The sequence below is a fragment of the Tupaia chinensis genome, unplaced genomic scaffold (assembly GCF_000334495.1).
Source record: "Tupaia chinensis unplaced genomic scaffold, TupChi_1.0 Scaffold145147_1, whole genome shotgun sequence".
Lineage (NCBI taxonomy): Eukaryota > Metazoa > Chordata > Mammalia > Scandentia > Tupaiidae > Tupaia > Tupaia belangeri.
In genome coordinates this window covers 1,594,932-1,612,674 of record NW_006205007.1, presented here as the reverse complement: position 1 = coordinate 1,612,674, position 17,743 = coordinate 1,594,932, and positions in this window count along the sequence as shown.

Sequence of the window (17,743 nt, the reverse complement as noted above, 5' to 3'; positions counted from 1 at the left end):
GCCAGCACCCGCGCCCTATAAGGAAAACCCCCCCAAAAAAAAAAAAAAAAAAGAAAAAGAGGGACCAGCAGTTGGTGTAATGGTTACATCACTGGACAGCCACATAATCAACCACAGTGTGCCCAGGACCAGTGGCTTGAAACTCATGCTGGGCACATGTGCATGCATGCCCCAAATCCCAAAACTGTTCTGGGAGAGAGAAGGGATTGCTGTGTGGCCATCAGCCCGGGGGGGTTTTCTGTCTTTGTTTCTTTCTCTCTGGCTAACGCATGCACCCTATAGCAAAAATCTCTCTCTAAAGAAAAGACAAAAGATCTAAATAAATATCTCTTGAAAAAGACATGCAAATGCCCAACAGGCATATGAAAAAATGTTCAATGGCACTAGTAATATTCAAGGGAAGGCAACTTAAATTGAAACTACAATGAAAAATCATCTCATATATGTTAGTTATATGGCTATTATTAAAAAGGCAAAAGAAAACAAGTGTTGGCCAGGCTGTACAGAAAAAGGACCACCTGCACACTATTGGTGGTATTGTCAATTAGTATAGCCATTATGAATAACAATAAGAAGAGTACTCCAAAAACCAAATATAAAACTATGTTATGATACAGCTGTCCCACTACTAGGTACATATTCAAAAGAAATGAAATCACTGTTAACAAGACATCTGTACTCTCATGTTTACTGTAGCACTACCCACAATAGCTAAGATATGGAATCGGCCTAAGTGTCTATCAACATATTAATGGATACAGAAAATGTGGTATGTACGTTCAATGGAATACTATTTAACTTTTAAAAAGGAAGGAAACCTTATTTTTGTGACAACGGGCATGTATCTGGATTACATTAAGTCAAATAAGCCAAGCACAGAAATAATATTGCATAACCTGTCAAAACAAACAAACAAACAAACATAGAAATAGCAAGCAGAATAGTGGCTATTAGGGGCTGAGAGGTTGAAGATTTGGGAGATGATGGTTCAAGAATATACTTAAAGTACCAGTCCCACAGGCTAATGGTGAAGGGAGCTGGATCCTGCATGACTGACCATGGTTTGAATTCCTATCCCAACAGCTTGAAGAATATGCCAAATGTACATGTGTGCATGCCCCAAATCCCAACATGATGGAGAAGTGGATAATGAATTGTGGTGTGACTATATCCCACTGGGGGAGGGGTACATTCTTCCTCTCCCTTTTTCTCTGTTTCTCTCTGCCTCTCTGGCAAGTGCATGGACTCTCCGACAATATTTTTTTTTTTTTAGCTACACAGGAGGATAAGTTCAAGAGATCTGTTGTATAACATGAATGTCATTAATAAAAATACATTATATTTTTGAAAATTGCTGAGTAAATTTTATTTCCGCAGCATAAAAATAAGTGTATAAGGTAATTCATGTTAATTAGTTCAAGTGATTTGTATATATGTATGTAATATATATATATATATTTCTTTTTTTCCCCTCTAATTGCCAGAGGGCACATGTGCTCGTGCACATGAGAGAGAGAGAAAGAGAAAACAAGACTTCCCCAATGAGGCAATACCTTCTTCCCCATTTCTCCATTCATTCAAGATTTGGGGCATACATGCAACATGCCTAGCATGTATTTTTTGTCACCTGGGCCAGGATTTAAACTACAGTTGGCCATGTGGGATCCAGCTCCTGAAACACTGTGGCTAACCACTGCACTATGGGGCCAGTTCATATACTATTTCAAAATATGTCATACACAGTAAATACATGCACTTTTTATTTGTCAATTAAAAAAGTAAACTTAGGGACCAGCAGTTAGCATAATGGCTATGCTGCTGAACTCCCATGTAGTTGACTGTGGTTCGAGTCTGAGACCCAGTGGCTTAAACTCATGCTGGGCGCCTGTGCGTGCATGCCCAAGATCCTGAGAAGAGAATGGAGAAGAAGGGATTGTGGCATGGCCATCCTCCCTGGGGGGTGATTTCTCTCTTTCTATATCTGTCTCTCTCTGTCTTTCTGGCAAGCGCATGCACCCTATAGCAAAAACCTCTTTAAAAAAAAAAGTAAAATTAAAAAATGTTTCAAAACTAAAATAAATATGTGAAAAATTTAATTTCACTTATAATAAAAAATAAATTCAAAAAGAACTCTGAAATAACTTCCTTTAGCCAATTACCACATTACAAATATCTCACAGTTACAGTAATATAAGCTGGCAAGCAAACATCTAATATTGAGAAGTGCAGATACTCATTGAGTCAGTAATTCCCATTCTAGTTATCTATCATAAGTAAATCACAGATTTGAAAACTAATTTTAATACAAATATATTTGTCACTGTTACCTTTCCTATACAATTACAGTGAACAATCTGAAAATAAAATTAAGAAAATAATTGCATTTATAATGCATTGAAAAAATACAATACTTAGAAATACACTAGAGACTTGAAATCACATGTCCACTCAAAACTTAAATATATATGTTCATAGGAGCATTAATCATAATAACTGAGGAGTGGAAAAAGCCCCAAATGTCCATCAACTGGTGAACATATAGATAAAACATGTTATATTTATACAATAGGATGTATTCAGCCATAAAAATGGATGAAGAACTGACACGTACTACAATGTAATGAACCTTGAAATATAATGCTAACTGATAGAAGTCATTCACAAGAGGCCACACATTGCATGAGTCCCTTTATTAAAATATCCAGAGTAAACAATTCTATAGATATGATACAGAAAGTAGGTTAGTGGATACCAAGAGCTGGAAGTAGGAGAAAAAAGGAATTTTCTGCTAATGAATATGAGGTTTCTTTTTGAGTTTATAAAAATATTCTTAAATTAAATAGTGGTATTAATAGAATAATTCTGTGATCATACCAAAAAAAACACTTTTTGCACACTTTAAATTGATAAAATTTTGATTCATAAATTATAACTTAAGAAACCCATTATTTCGACAAAGTTACCCTGGCTACCTTTACATAAGAAAGTATTGAATATGTACTATAATATATAGCCCATAGAGTAGTAAGGGCTATAGTAGTAGTAATATTACATTGAATAAACAAGATCAAATTTATCTGAAGAAAGAACAATTAGAGAATAAAAAGAGAATCTCAAAAATTAAAACTATGCTAATTAAAATTTAATTAGTAAAAGAATGGTAAAATAAGGTTTAAAAAGTTCCAGAAAGTAGAAACAGAATACAAACATAAACAGAATAGATAAGAGATAAGAAAATAAGATTAATCCAGATGGGTCTAAATAATAAAAAGAGTAAATAGAGAAAAGGGATTCAAAGAAGTAATCAAAGACATAGTAGTAATTATAATAATAAATTTCCAGAACTAAAAATCTCCAAATCAAATGAGCTCACAAGGGTTCAACAAAAACTTTAAAATTACCTACTTTAAGGAATATTCTCATGAAATTCAAAATACCAGGGGGATAGCCATGCCACAATCCTTTCTCTTCCCTTCTTCTCTTGGAATTTTTGAACACACATGTACATGTCCCTGTGTATTTTTCAAGTTGCTAGGTATGAAATTTGAACTGCCCACTCAAGTTATGTGGGGTCCACTGCTTTTACCACAATACCACCTGATGGCCCCAACATAGATAGTTTCATGGTGCAATTTTTTTTTTCTTTTTTTGGAGAGGTTTTTGCTATAGGGCATGTGTGCTTGCCAGACAGACAGAGAGAGACAGAGAGACAGAAAGCAGGAAATCACCCCCCAGGGGGGATGGCCACACTGCAATCCCTTCTCCTCCATTCTCCTCTCGGGATCTTGGGCACGTACGCACACGCGCCTGGGGTGAGTTTGAGCCACCGGGTCTGGGACTCGAACCGCAGTCGACTACATGGGAGTTCAGCGACATAGCCATTACGCTAACTGCTGGTCCTGGTGCAGTTTTTTTAAAAAATTATCCTTCATAAATCTTTTCTTAAGAAGTTACTCACAAATCAGCAGATGGTTATCTCACTGGACTCCCAATAGTTGACTGCAGTTCCAGTCCCAGACCCGGCAGCCAGGTGCATGTATGTGCATATCCAAAATCCTAAAAGATTTCACCATCTCTCAGCACTATAATATTGGGGACTAAGCTTTTAACACAAGAACCTGTTGAGGACAAATCATATCCAAACCAAAGCATATATATTGATACAAATAACTAAATTAAAAAAGGAAAATTAGAAGTTTATTTGGGAGATTTGTATATATATATATATTTCTTTTTTTCCCCTCTAATTGCCAGAGGGCACATGTGCTCGTGCACATGAGAGAGAGAGAAAGAGAAAACAAGACTTCCCCAATGAGGCAATACCTTCTTCCCCATTTCTCCATTCATTCAAGATTTGGGGCATACATGCAACATGCCTAGCATGTATTTTTTGTCACCTGGGCCAGGATTTAAACTACAGTTGGCCATGTGGGATCCAGCTCCTGAAACACTGTGGCTAACCACTGCACTATGGGGCCAGTTCATATACTATTTCAAAATATGTCATACACAGTAAATACATGCACTTTTTATTTGTCAATTAAAAAAGTAAACTTAGGGACCAGCAGTTAGCATAATGGCTATGCTGCTGAACTCCCATGTAGTTGACTGTGGTTCGAGTCTGAGACCCAGTGGCTTAAACTCATGCTGGGCGCCTGTGCGTGCATGCCCAAGATCCTGAGAAGAGAATGGAGAAGAAGGGATTGTGGCATGGCCATCCTCCCTGGGGGGTGATTTCTCTCTTTCTATATCTGTCTCTCTCTGTCTTTCTGGCAAGCGCATGCACCCTATAGCAAAAACCTCTTTAAAAAAAAAAGTAAAATTAAAAAATGTTTCAAAACTAAAATAAATATGTGAAAAATTTAATTTCACTTATAATAAAAAATAAATTCAAAAAGAACTCTGAAATAACTTCCTTTAGCCAATTACCACATTACAAATATCTCACAGTTACAGTAATATAAGCTGGCAAGCAAACATCTAATATTGAGAAGTGCAGATACTCATTGAGTCAGTAATTCCCATTCTAGTTATCTATCATAAGTAAATCACAGATTTGAAAACTAATTTTAATACAAATATATTTGTCACTGTTACCTTTCCTATACAATTACAGTGAACAATCTGAAAATAAAATTAAGAAAATAATTGCATTTATAATGCATTGAAAAAATACAATACTTAGAAATACACTAGAGACTTGAAATCACATGTCCACTCAAAACTTAAATATATATGTTCATAGGAGCATTAATCATAATAACTGAGGAGTGGAAAAAGCCCCAAATGTCCATCAACTGGTGAACATATAGATAAAACATGTTATATTTATACAATAGGATGTATTCAGCCATAAAAATGGATGAAGAACTGACACGTACTACAATGTAATGAACCTTGAAATATAATGCTAACTGATAGAAGTCATTCACAAGAGGCCACACATTGCATGAGTCCCTTTATTAAAATATCCAGAGTAAACAATTCTATAGATATGATACAGAAAGTAGGTTAGTGGATACCAAGAGCTGGAAGTAGGAGAAAAAAGGAATTTTCTGCTAATGAATATGAGGTTTCTTTTTGAGTTTATAAAAATATTCTTAAATTAAATAGTGGTATTAATAAAATAATTCTGTGATCATACCAAAAAAAACACTTTTTGCACACTTTAAATTGATAAAATTTTGATTCATAAATTATAACTTACCCATTATTTTATTTCGACAAAGTTACCCTGGCTACCTTTACATAAGAAAGTATTGAATATGTACTATAATATATAGCCCATAGAGTAGTAAGGGCTATAGTAGTAGTAATATTACATTGAATAAACAAGATCAAATTTATCTGAAGAAAGAACAATTAGAGAATAAAAAGAGAATCTCAAAAATTAAAACTATGCTAATTAAAATTTAATTAGTAAAAGAATGGTAAAATAAGGTTTAAAAAGTTCCAGAAAGTAGAAACAGAATACAAACATAAACAGAATAGATAAGAGATAAGAAAATAAGATTAATCCAGATGGGTCTAAATAATAAAAAGAGTAAATAGAGAAAAGGGATTCAAAGAAGTAATCAAAGACATAGTAGTAATTATAATAATAAATTTCCAGAACTAAAAATCTCCAAATCAAATGAGCTCACAAGGGTTCAACAAAAACTTTAAAATTACCTACTTTAAGGTATATTCTCATGAAATTCAAAATACCAGGGGGATAGCCATGCCACAATCCTTTCTCTTCCCTTCTTCTCTTGGAATTTTTGAACACACATGTACATGTCCCTGTGTATTTTTCAAGTTGCTAGGTATGAAATTTGAACTGCCCACTCAAGTTATGTGGGGTCCACTGCTTTTACCACAATACCACCTGATGGCCCCAACATAGATAGTTTCATGGTGCAATTTTTTTTTTCTTTTTTTGGAGAGGTTTTTGCTATAGGGCATGTGTGCTTGCCAGACAGACAGAGAGAGACAGAGAGACAGAAAGCAGGAAATCACCCCCCAGGGGGGATGGCCACACTGCAATCCCTTCTCCTCCATTCTCCTCTCGGGATCTTGGGCACATACGCACACGCGCCTGGGGTGAGTTTGAGCCACCGGGTCTGGGACTCGAACCGCAGTCGACTACATGGGAGTTCAGCGACATAGCCATTACGCTAACTGCTGGTCCTGGTGCAGTTTTTTTAAAAAATTATCCTTCATAAATCTTTTCTTAAGAAGTTACTCACAAATCAGCAGATGGTTATCTCACTGGACTCCCAATAGTTGACTGCAGTTCCAGTCCCAGACCCGGCAGCCAGGTGCATGTATGTGCATATCCAAAATCCTAAAAGATTTCACCATCTCTCAGCACTATAATATTGGGGACTAAGCTTTTAACACAAGAACCTGTTGAGGACAAATCATATCCAAACCAAAGCATATATATTGATACAAATAACTAAATTAAAAAAGGAAAATTAGAAGTTTATTTGGGAGATTTGAATAACAAAATGAACAAGAACATAAAATAACATTTTAAACTAGTTATGATATGTTAAATGTAACAAAATATGGTTTTGTATATTACTGTAAAAAGTAAAGAATACATATTCTTTTATATCAGAGATAAACACACAGTGAAACAGTCAGGATTAAGGTACCAAGATCCTATCAGCATTGTGGCTACTCTGAACAATTAGAAATATCATGCATACCAGATGAAGTAAACACATCAGGTTTAGTGATACAAAACATGTATTTATGTGAAGAAAACATGTGTTCATGGGGGGAAAAAAGAAAAAACTAGAGTTGGCTTCGAGATGCCTGTTTCCTGGTGCCTATAAATACATGGTAGTAGCTTGAGAGCCATCTATAGATGAATTGAACAAAAGGAAAAAAAGTCAAGGGGTGAGAGTTGGCTCCATGGCACAGTGCTAATGCACTGCTCAAGAGAAGCAAAATTCTCATATGGTGACTATAGTTCAAATCCCTAGCCGGATAGATAGGCCTGAAACATGTCAAGCACATGCACACAAGTGCCCAAGATCTGGTGGACTGGAGGCCTAGAGAAGACAATCATAGCATAACTAGACATCTGTGGAGGGTACTCCTCTCTCTCTTTCTGTCTCTCATTCTATGTACATGCACGTACTCTCTATCATGAATACAGAGAAAAAAAAATCAAGGGATGAAAAAACGAGCTGGGGATGATTTTGGAAAATGTCAAGTGGTTAAGACCAAATATAATTAAACTAAAATCAGTTATGACATTCTGGATACCGTGGCAAAAACCTTATTTTGGCAAGCTAACACCAGAGAATTAAGCTTTTTCTGCTTCATAGCAGAAAGAAACAATCACAAGCACTTTTTTTTTTTTTTTTTGCTATAGGGTGTGTGCGCTCTCCAGACAGACAGAGAGAGACAGACAGAGAGATAGAAAGTGAGAAATCACCCCCCAGGGGGGATGGCCATGCTGCAATCCCTTCTCCTCCATTCTCCTCTCAGGATCTTGGGCACGCACGCACATGCGCCCGACGTGAGTTTAAGCCACCGGTCCGGGACTTGAACTGCGGTCGACTACGTGGGAGTCCAGAGACACAGTCATTACGCTAACTGCTGGTCCCACAAGCACCTATTAATAGCTAAATGTGCGACAAGAAAATAGGATGGTGACTTCACATAACTCATCATGGCTTATAAAGTTGCCAGTGACAATGTAATGGCAGAAATGTTCTCCAGTGCAACACAAGTTTAGTTTAGTTAAGTTTAGTTCTCACATTTTTTCCATATTCTACTGTATAATGTACTCAATTACCCTAACAAAGGCTGCAGGCTGAAAAAGAACCTTTGGATGATACAACTGCAAAAGTGAAAATAATGAATAAAGAAAGGTATAATGATTCTACAATCATCATGGGTTCGTTATAAGAAAAAATTCATATTACAGATTTCAACCACCCAGAGTGACAATGAAAAACAGAATAAATAAGTATTATAGGATGTGGAAGATGGAACCAGTGAGTCTTTGAAGGCAAAGGAAGACTCATCTCTGACTATATCATTACTGCTTATCCCTCATTTTCCAAAATCTAATTAAGAATAAACAAACTTCAGTTTTATTTTGAGATACAAAATATAGAATGTGTACTGAAGACCTTTTTCTCTCTCATTTTTAAAATAGTTTTAATAGTTTTTTTAAAAGTTTTTGAGAAAAAGGAATATGCTTTTTAGTAAAATTTTTTAATCCTCATTTTAAAGATCTTTAAGATAAAGGCTATAGCAAAATTTCTATATGATCTCCTCACCAATGAGAAATACTAGAAACAGATATTTCATTTAACAAACAATAAATTTGCTAGTAATGTAAGAGGCTTAAAGAAAGTCTTATCTCTGTAAGGACTACACATTTCATTTTTTATATAATGCTCTAAACTGAATTACATATTGATGTTTACAATTAACCTGTGCTTAACCTGAAGTTTCAGGTTGCTAAAATTTATTATATTTTTGTTTAACTATGCCTGAGGGTGTGTGTACTCGCTGGAGAGAAAAAGAGACAGAGAGAAAAACAGAGACAGAAAGAGGGAAAGAAAGAAAACACCCCCCACAGGGTATAGTCATGCTGCAAGCCGTTCTTTTCTCCCTAGTTTCTGGATTTGGGGCACACACGTTTTTCAAGCTGCTGGGTGGAAGATTGGAACTGCATGACTGGTCATGTGGGATCCAGTCACCTTAACCACCATGCCACAAGCTGGTCCTATTGTATTTTTTATGATAGTTTATGCTGTCCAACTGAAGTGTACTAAAATATTGCTGAAGAAAATGGGATATATTTTTGTTTCTTTTACCCTTTTCTAAAGCATTCATAGTATTGGAGTCTGCACTGAAAAATATGCATCAATCTTCAGTTCCTTGTGTTTTAAAAATATTATATTTTTAGTCAACAATAATTATTTTTACTTATATGGTATAATACAAAGACATAATATATACACACATATATTGTGGAATGATTAGATCAAGCTAATTAATTTATCCATCACTTCCCATACTTACTATTTCTATGTAGTGAGAACATTTAAAATCTACTCTTTTAGCAACTACTATTATTTTTATTGTTCGTGTGTTTGTTTTTTTCTTTCCTTCCCTCTCCTCAGAAGCATAGAAAAGGCAGGATGTAGGATTAGCTTTCCCCAGATGTAGGAAGGTGTATATTGTCTGTAGAGAATCTCAAAACAATGGGAAAAAAAAACATTCTCAGTGTTGAACTGATTTTTATTATCATCATGCTCCAGCAATCTAAACAATGTTTGAGGCTGATTTATTCCCACTCTCAAAATATTTTGTGTATGTTCTAAGTAAATGTTGCAGCTATAACTGAGTTTTAATAACTTATATATAAGCTTCAAATTACCTCAATTTTATACTTATCCTCTAAATAAGTATGGTACAGGTTGAGAATCCCTAATCTGAAAATCTAAAATCCAAAATGCTCTAATATCTGTAACTTTTTGAGTGCTGACAAGATGTCACAACTGAAAAATGTCATAATTGACCTCACTTAACAGGTTATAGTTAAGACGGTACAATACAAAATATAGTATATTACTCTCAGCTATGTGTTTAAGGTATATCTGAAACATAAATGAGTCTCATCATTAGATTTGAGTCCATCCTCAAGATATTTCATAGTATTTATGCAAATACTACAAAATTCAAAAATATCTACAATCCAAAACACATATCTGGTCCCAAGCATTTTGATGAGTAATACTCAAACTATATTCTCCTTAGAAATTTAATCAGAGAGAGACCAGCAGGTGTGTGGTGGTTAAAGGTGCTGGACTCTCACATGGCTGACCACAGTTCAAGTCTTGGACCTGGCAACTTCCTTTCTCACTTTCTTTCTCTCTCTCTCTTGTCAAATAAATGAAATAAATAAAGCTAAATTTAAAAAAGAAGAATTTAAATCAGAGAACTCCCAATTATACAATTGCTTCCCTTACACATGTGGATTCAACTATATTCATATGTTTGGAGAGTTCTTTCCAAAGGTTAGATACTTTTGTCTTACTTCCAGTGTCATCAGTGCCTTCATCCTGAAATAACACATATTCCCGCCTTCAAAGAGTAGACTTAGGCTGACCCCATAGCTTATAGGTTGAGAGAGTTGGATCTCACATGGCTGCCTCGACCCACTATCGCCCACCTTCCTTCCTAAGCTTCTTTCAATCAGCATGTGCAACACAGATAGTCTGAAGAGACTCATGCAGAATTTTATTATTGTTACTGAAATAAAGCATCTAATTAACACTTAACTTAGATAACACAAAACTAATTTTTAAATGCTCTTAATAAAAAATTAATCAAATAACATTATTTTTAAATAAGCAAATATGTATCAATGTGTATGTAAAACACACAAAAATATGTATATGTTTATATTAATATTATTTTATATATCTTTTTGGAAAAAAATTTAAAGACCCTGCCCCAAACCCTTAGGTGAAAAAAGAAATTAAAAACTATGTTTGAAAAACAGTAGCAATGAATATGGGAATGTGGACAAAATAAAATTAAAAGAAAAATCCAGAAATTTAAATATCTTTATTAGCAAACAAGACATACTGGGTTAACCAGGTGGTGTGGTGGTTAAGGTGACTGGCCCACATGGCTGACTGCACAATTCAAGTCCCAGACCCAGCAGCCTATAGTACACCATGGTCATATATGTGTGTGTGCCCAAAATCCTAAGAAGAGAATAGAGGAGAAAGGATTTCAGCATGTTTATAACCTCTTGTGGCTAATTTCTCACATTCCCTCTCTTGGATTCTGTTTTCTTTGGTGAGCATATCTGCTTTGTAGCAAAAAAAAAAGACATAATGATAAAAATAAACTCTTTATTCAAGAAGCTTGCAGAAATATTAAGTATAAAAAGAGGAAAAAAGAAAAAATAATAAAATAAAATATTTTCAATAACTACAATGAGCATCCTAAGAATAGCAACTTATAACTACCTTCTATAACTTGATAAGGAAATAATTATTAAATGTACTAATATATGAAAAGTCAAGAAATGTAAAAATATGCTTAAACTTATTTTAAATCATGGAATTGCAAAATAAAATAAGAAGATACCATACTTTGTTCTTATGAGATGGGGCAACAGTCATTAATACGATCAAATGATAGGAAAGCTTTTTTAAAAAAATGAGATCTAAATGTTGATGGAGTTTGAATTGTTACATTCTTTCAGGAAAGAAAAATAAGTAAATAAATAAAACTTTGAATGTCAGAAAGTGCACATGATAAAAAGCGGTAGGCAGGAGAAGCACCTCAGAAGGTTGATCATACTACAATCCTCCTTCCTTCAATACTACATCCCATTAGGATTCAGTTATGTGCATCTGACCAGCGTGTTGACATGTTTTTCAGTCTTCCTGGGTTGGTACTTAAACCCTGGTTGGCCATTTGGGATCCAGCTTTTAATTATAATCACTGTGTTCAATACTGGCTGGCCTGTTATGGGAGGAAAGTTTGTCAGTTCTTATCAACATTGTAAGTGACTTCACTCTTTGACCTGACAATTCAATCTAAAGGAATATGTTTTACAGAAAGTCTTGCTTACATGTTCACAAAGATATTTCTACAAGAATATTTATTGCATTATTCTTTTTTTTTTTTAAGGTTTTTCTCATAGGGCATGTGCTCTCGCCAGAGAGAAATATAGGCGGTGAGAGGGAAAGTGAGAAATCACGATCCAGGGGAGATGGCCACACCACAATCCCTTCTCCTGCATTCTCCACCTGGGATTTTGGGCACACACACACACACATGTGCCCAACTTGATTTTCAACCTGCCAGGTGTGGGACTCAACCCTCCGCTGACCATATGGGAATCTGGCACCTTACCCACCCTGCCACCTGCTGGTTCCCTATCTTTATAAATTAGAACATGGAGAGCAATCTGGAAGAACACATGACAAACAATTTCCTCTTGGGATGACACTGGAATTGAGAAAGAGAATAGAAAACCTTCCTTTATCATTCAATATATTTCTGTATTATCCATAATTCTTACAAGAGGGTATTGATGAAAAACATAATTGTGAAATAAATCTATGTGTGGAAACCAACAGATGTTATAATGGTTATGTCGCTGGACTCCCAGGTAGTTGACTACGTTTTGAGTCTTGAACCTGTCAGTTTAAAACTTATGCAAGGCACGTGTGCATGTGTACCCAAGATCCTGAAAGGAGAACGGAAGAGAAGGGATTGTGGAATGTCCATCCCCGCCAGGAGTGATTTCTCACTTTCTGTCTCTCTGTCTCTGTCAATCCAGCAAGCGTATGAACCCATAGTAAAAAAAGTTTTAACCCATAATAAAAAAAAAAATTTTTAAAAAAAAAAAAAGAAAAAAAAGTGTGTGTGTGTGTGTGTGTGTGTGTGTACATATTTTTTTTCTTTCCCCACACAAAGGACAGAGTGATCAATGGAAGATGTGCCAAAGACAATGTCAAAGGCAAGATCATAGTGTAAAGTAGTTTCTGGAAGCAACCTGCCTGAGTTCAAGTCCTTCTGCCACTGTGTGAAGGTAATTAACCTCTTTGGTCTCTGTTTTCTCATCTGTGAAATAGGGGTAGTTATGATATCTATCTGATAGGATTACTGTGAGCATTATCTGAGTTCATGTATTAAAATATAAATAGTATTATCTATTCTTATTAAAGAAGGAATATTTTCCAAGAAGAAATGTTTAATATTTTCAAACTGGTAATGAATGATAAACAAAAGGAAATAACTGAAATTTTATTTTCACATTAGAGAAGACTGAAACCCAAATAGTTGACTGCTGAGTCCTCAGGTTAATAAGCAATGAAAAGTGGGAGCACCAAAAATGCTAATACCTTAAATAAATATATGAGAAAAGGAAGGAGTGATGGGAATGCAGAATAATTTGTGAGAGCAAGATTGAAGGAAGTGTTTTTAGAATGAAAACACTCAATATGTTTGTAGCAATGGAAAAAAGAATCAGAGGACATAAGCGTGAAAGGGTGTTGAGAGTTGAGAGTAACAGATGGAAAATGGTCTCTGAAGAGACAGAGATGGAAGTAGAAACACAGCACGAAGTGGTAGGGAATTGTTATTTCTGAGTAGGAAGCATGGACCCAGCATTCTAGTAAAGCAAAATGAAGATAGATCAAAATTCCAGAATATCAAATCATCTTTGTACTAATATACTTACATGGTTAGTAAGGAGGAAAGGAACCAGTGCCATGGTGGCTTTAGGAGAGGATTTTGGCTATCATACTGAATGACAAGTTAGGGCATCAGAAGGATAGGAGGAAAGTGCAGTGGCTCAGAACTACTAATGAAAATTTTTAAAAATTGTGGGTATATAAAAGAAAGTTAAATCTAGGCATGGAAGACTGAAAAAGACTGAAAAATCAATCAGTTCTAAGAAACTCTGAAGTTTTTACCGAGATTTTCAAACTGTTCTCTAACACAGGAAAGAATGGAATTGGCGAAATGAACTATCTATATATATATATATCTCTAAAGAATGTACACATTAGTCTTTTTAGTGCTATCACTTCTTGTAGCATCTGGGTAACATTTTAAATACTATCTATCTAACTTATATTAAAATATATTCAAGGGGCCAGGCAGTGGAGGAGCGGTAATGCAACTGAGCCCACATAGGATTCATATTCCTGGGTTCATATCCTGGCACTTTATTGTGTATGCCTATGATCCATGTGAGCTAAGACCAGGGGTGGATCATACTGTGAAGAAACTATTGGGGGGTCTCTCTGTCTGTTTTGTGGAAGGATTAAATAAGCTTTTAAAAAAGAAAATGTCATCATAGCACACTGCATTTGCTCCTGTTCTTAAGTAAAGACATTTAACCTACTTATAGACTTCTGAAATTGCAGTTTAGTTTGTTTTTTTAATTAGAAAATAAGCATAGAAAAGAATATATAATTGTGATTTCAGCAATTTTTGTTATAGCTAACACTATTCATGTCTGTCCCATTCTAAATTCTTTGGCCAAGATGATGTATAAGGAAAGCTTGGATCAGGGTGAGGAGTGAGCCTGGGGAACACATTAAATGGGAGGGACACACAACACTCATTTGCCCAGATATCGTGGCATGTCTTCCCCATGCCTATGATCCTACTGGACCTCATTCTTCTTTGGCAGGTGCTTTAGAAGAAGAACAGATAGAGTGGACAGACACATGAGTAAAGTGAAAAGGATAGTATGAGCCTTTATGACAAAGGCTTTTTTTCATATGTATGTAAATGATTCAAACTACAAATACTATATCTCATTTTAAGTAAACTAGCATATTAAAATAATATTTATTATGTACAAAATACAAATCAGGAAGCTGTGTTTCAGTAAGTAACCCCAGACTACTAACATGGACTCAGTTTGCATACGATGCTTTAAAATGTACCAAGTTCTGCCCAAATTCCAAAAGCAGAAACATAGCTCTGCCAAAGATGGATAAGCAATAATATATCTAAAGTGCTAAGGGTCTAACATAAGCAAGAATTGTTGATAGTCTCATAAGCCTAATAACCTTTTTGGTGGGTAAAGTGGTTTCCTTAAGCTATTCATAAAGTTAAATTGGCAGAGTCAATGAAGAGTTTGCTCAACAAGTGACTAGATAAATTAGAAGTATTTTCCTGCTTTGTTGACTATAAAATTTAGAAAATGTTTTAATATGTATTTGAATATCTATGTTTTTTTATGCTGATCTTAGATCACTATAACATTTAGAGTGGAAACTTTGCCAGGCTTTACCCCTTTTTGATATCTAATTAAACCTGATTTAGTGGAGGAATTTATCAGTATGCCTTTTCCCTCATATATCATTTATAGATATGGATAGTCACCCATTTTTACTATGTACTGTATGTTGAAAGATCAAATACATCAGCATAATTTAAATAAATCTGTGCCCTATAAATTCCCACTGGATACCAGACCACAAATGGAAACAAGAACAAGGGCATGCTCAATGACATTAAAATGCAACTAATTTAAAACACAAAGGAAATACATTTCTATGGAGTGCCTAATAAATCTACAGCACTCATTTCCACAGGATTTTACTGAGCCAAATACCTCAGTAACTCTCCAGAAAGAATTATACATTCAGAGCAAAGGAACAAAGTATTTGCAGTTATAAGACTACAAAAACTATCAATTTACATGCTTTGTGAGACTATCACCAATTTTCTAGATTTGCTAAAATTCCTTGACAATTAGCAAATGTGTCAAAGTGAAAATATCTTTTATTTGAAATCTTTGCTTACCTAGATCTTTTATTTGACTGCTGTACTTAATTCAAATATCACTGGGGTTACAGATAGTGGCGAAATATTTTCTTGGCTATTTTTGAACTGATTACATCAGTAGATCAACAGTGTAATCAAATTAATCTCCCCCAAATACTATATATGTAGAAACAGCAATTTTTATGTTAATACAAATACTCATATAGTAGTATTGATGGAAAAGAAGGAGAAAAAGAGGAAAACTAGATAGAGAAAAGGGGGAGCAAATGAGAGCTGGAGGGCAAAAAGAAAGAAAAAGAAAAGGTGTAGATGTGATAACTTATCTGGAACCAGAGTGTTTTGGACCAAAACAGAAATAAGAAATCCAGTGTTTGCTAATGAAATCATGAAAGTCTTTATTTTTTCCCTTTTTTATTATTGTTTCTTAGTGAATAATCTTTCATGTAATATGAATCCCAATGTTTTCCTTTCTATTCTTGCTCTCATGCCAGCAATTATCAAAGGAAAGGGGCTCGTGTAAGTTTCCCTTTATCCAGATACTATATTACAAATACCTCTGAGGCTTATGAAATCCAGCTGTCCCTTCTTATGCACATCTTCAAACTATTGCAAGCACTATAATGTGCTCTGGAGATGAAACAGTGAATAAAATAGGTAAAGATTTCTGCTTTCATGGAGATAATACTCTACTGGGAAAGGAAGAAATAGAAAAGACAGTAGATAATAAAATTAAAACATAAAATACAGAGATGGTTATAAATGCAAGGGGGAAAAAGCAGGAAATGTGAGTAGAAAGTATATTTGTGGGTACTCAGGAAAGGGTACTGTATAAAATAGAATGTCCATGTCAATTCTCACTGAAAATTGCCAGTTGGTCACTGCATAAAAGTAAGGGAGTGGTCATTGGCATATTTTGAGAACAGTATTCAAAACAGATGTGAGAAAGAGAATCTAAACTCCCAGACAAAATCTCATCTGGCATGTTTGAGGCCAATGTGGCTGGAGCAGAGCGAGCAGAGAACAAGAGGAGATTAATTCAGTGAGCTGTGGGGCAAGGAGATATGATACCAAACATGTAGGGCCGTGTGGACCCAGATAATGATTCTGGATTTCATTCTGAGGAAGATGGAGAGTCTTTGAGAATATTGACAAAAGTGTACCGTGGTCTGACTGGCATTTTAACAGGATCATTCTTGCTTTGCATTGAGAATAAATTAATCTGGAGCTCTGAGTAAACAGATACAGAATGAAAGATGGAGAAATTAAAGTCTTTTGAACAGATGTAGAGTTAAAATTCATAAGGTTGATGGGAACTTCCAAAGAAAGTATGTGAAAAAAAATAATAAAATAGAGATAGTGATGGGAGCTTGCTGGATATTAAAATGTAAGGAAGGAAAAACTGAGTGAACTCACAGATTCTATGAAAGAACTACTCAGAAAAGTATGGAAAAAACCCACAAGTACAAAAGGTAAAGACTTTACTAGACTTAGTGAGCTTCACTAAGAATCTGGATAGACATTGTGCTTTGGAATGACTTAAATTTAGACTGATATTTTATATAATAAATTATCTAATATTATCTATATTATCTACATTATGCATTATATATCTATTAGAATGATATTATATACAATATATTATACGCACACAAGCATATACATACATAGCTGTGTGATTCATTTAGCAGTACTCTTATGCCAGTGGTAGTATAGAAGCCTTATTGAAGAATTGATTCAGAGTTATGGCTTTGTTGAGCAGGTGCAATAAACAATAGGAATATTAGATAACTAAGATACTGATGGAAGAGTATATATTTAGCCATGTGATTCTGCAGAGGCAAAAGAAAATAAATAGGATAAATAATGAGAAAATGTAGAAATTAATAAACAGTGTGTGTCTAAGAGTTTCAAGAACACACTTAGTAAAATGATGTTGAAACTGAAGATAGGA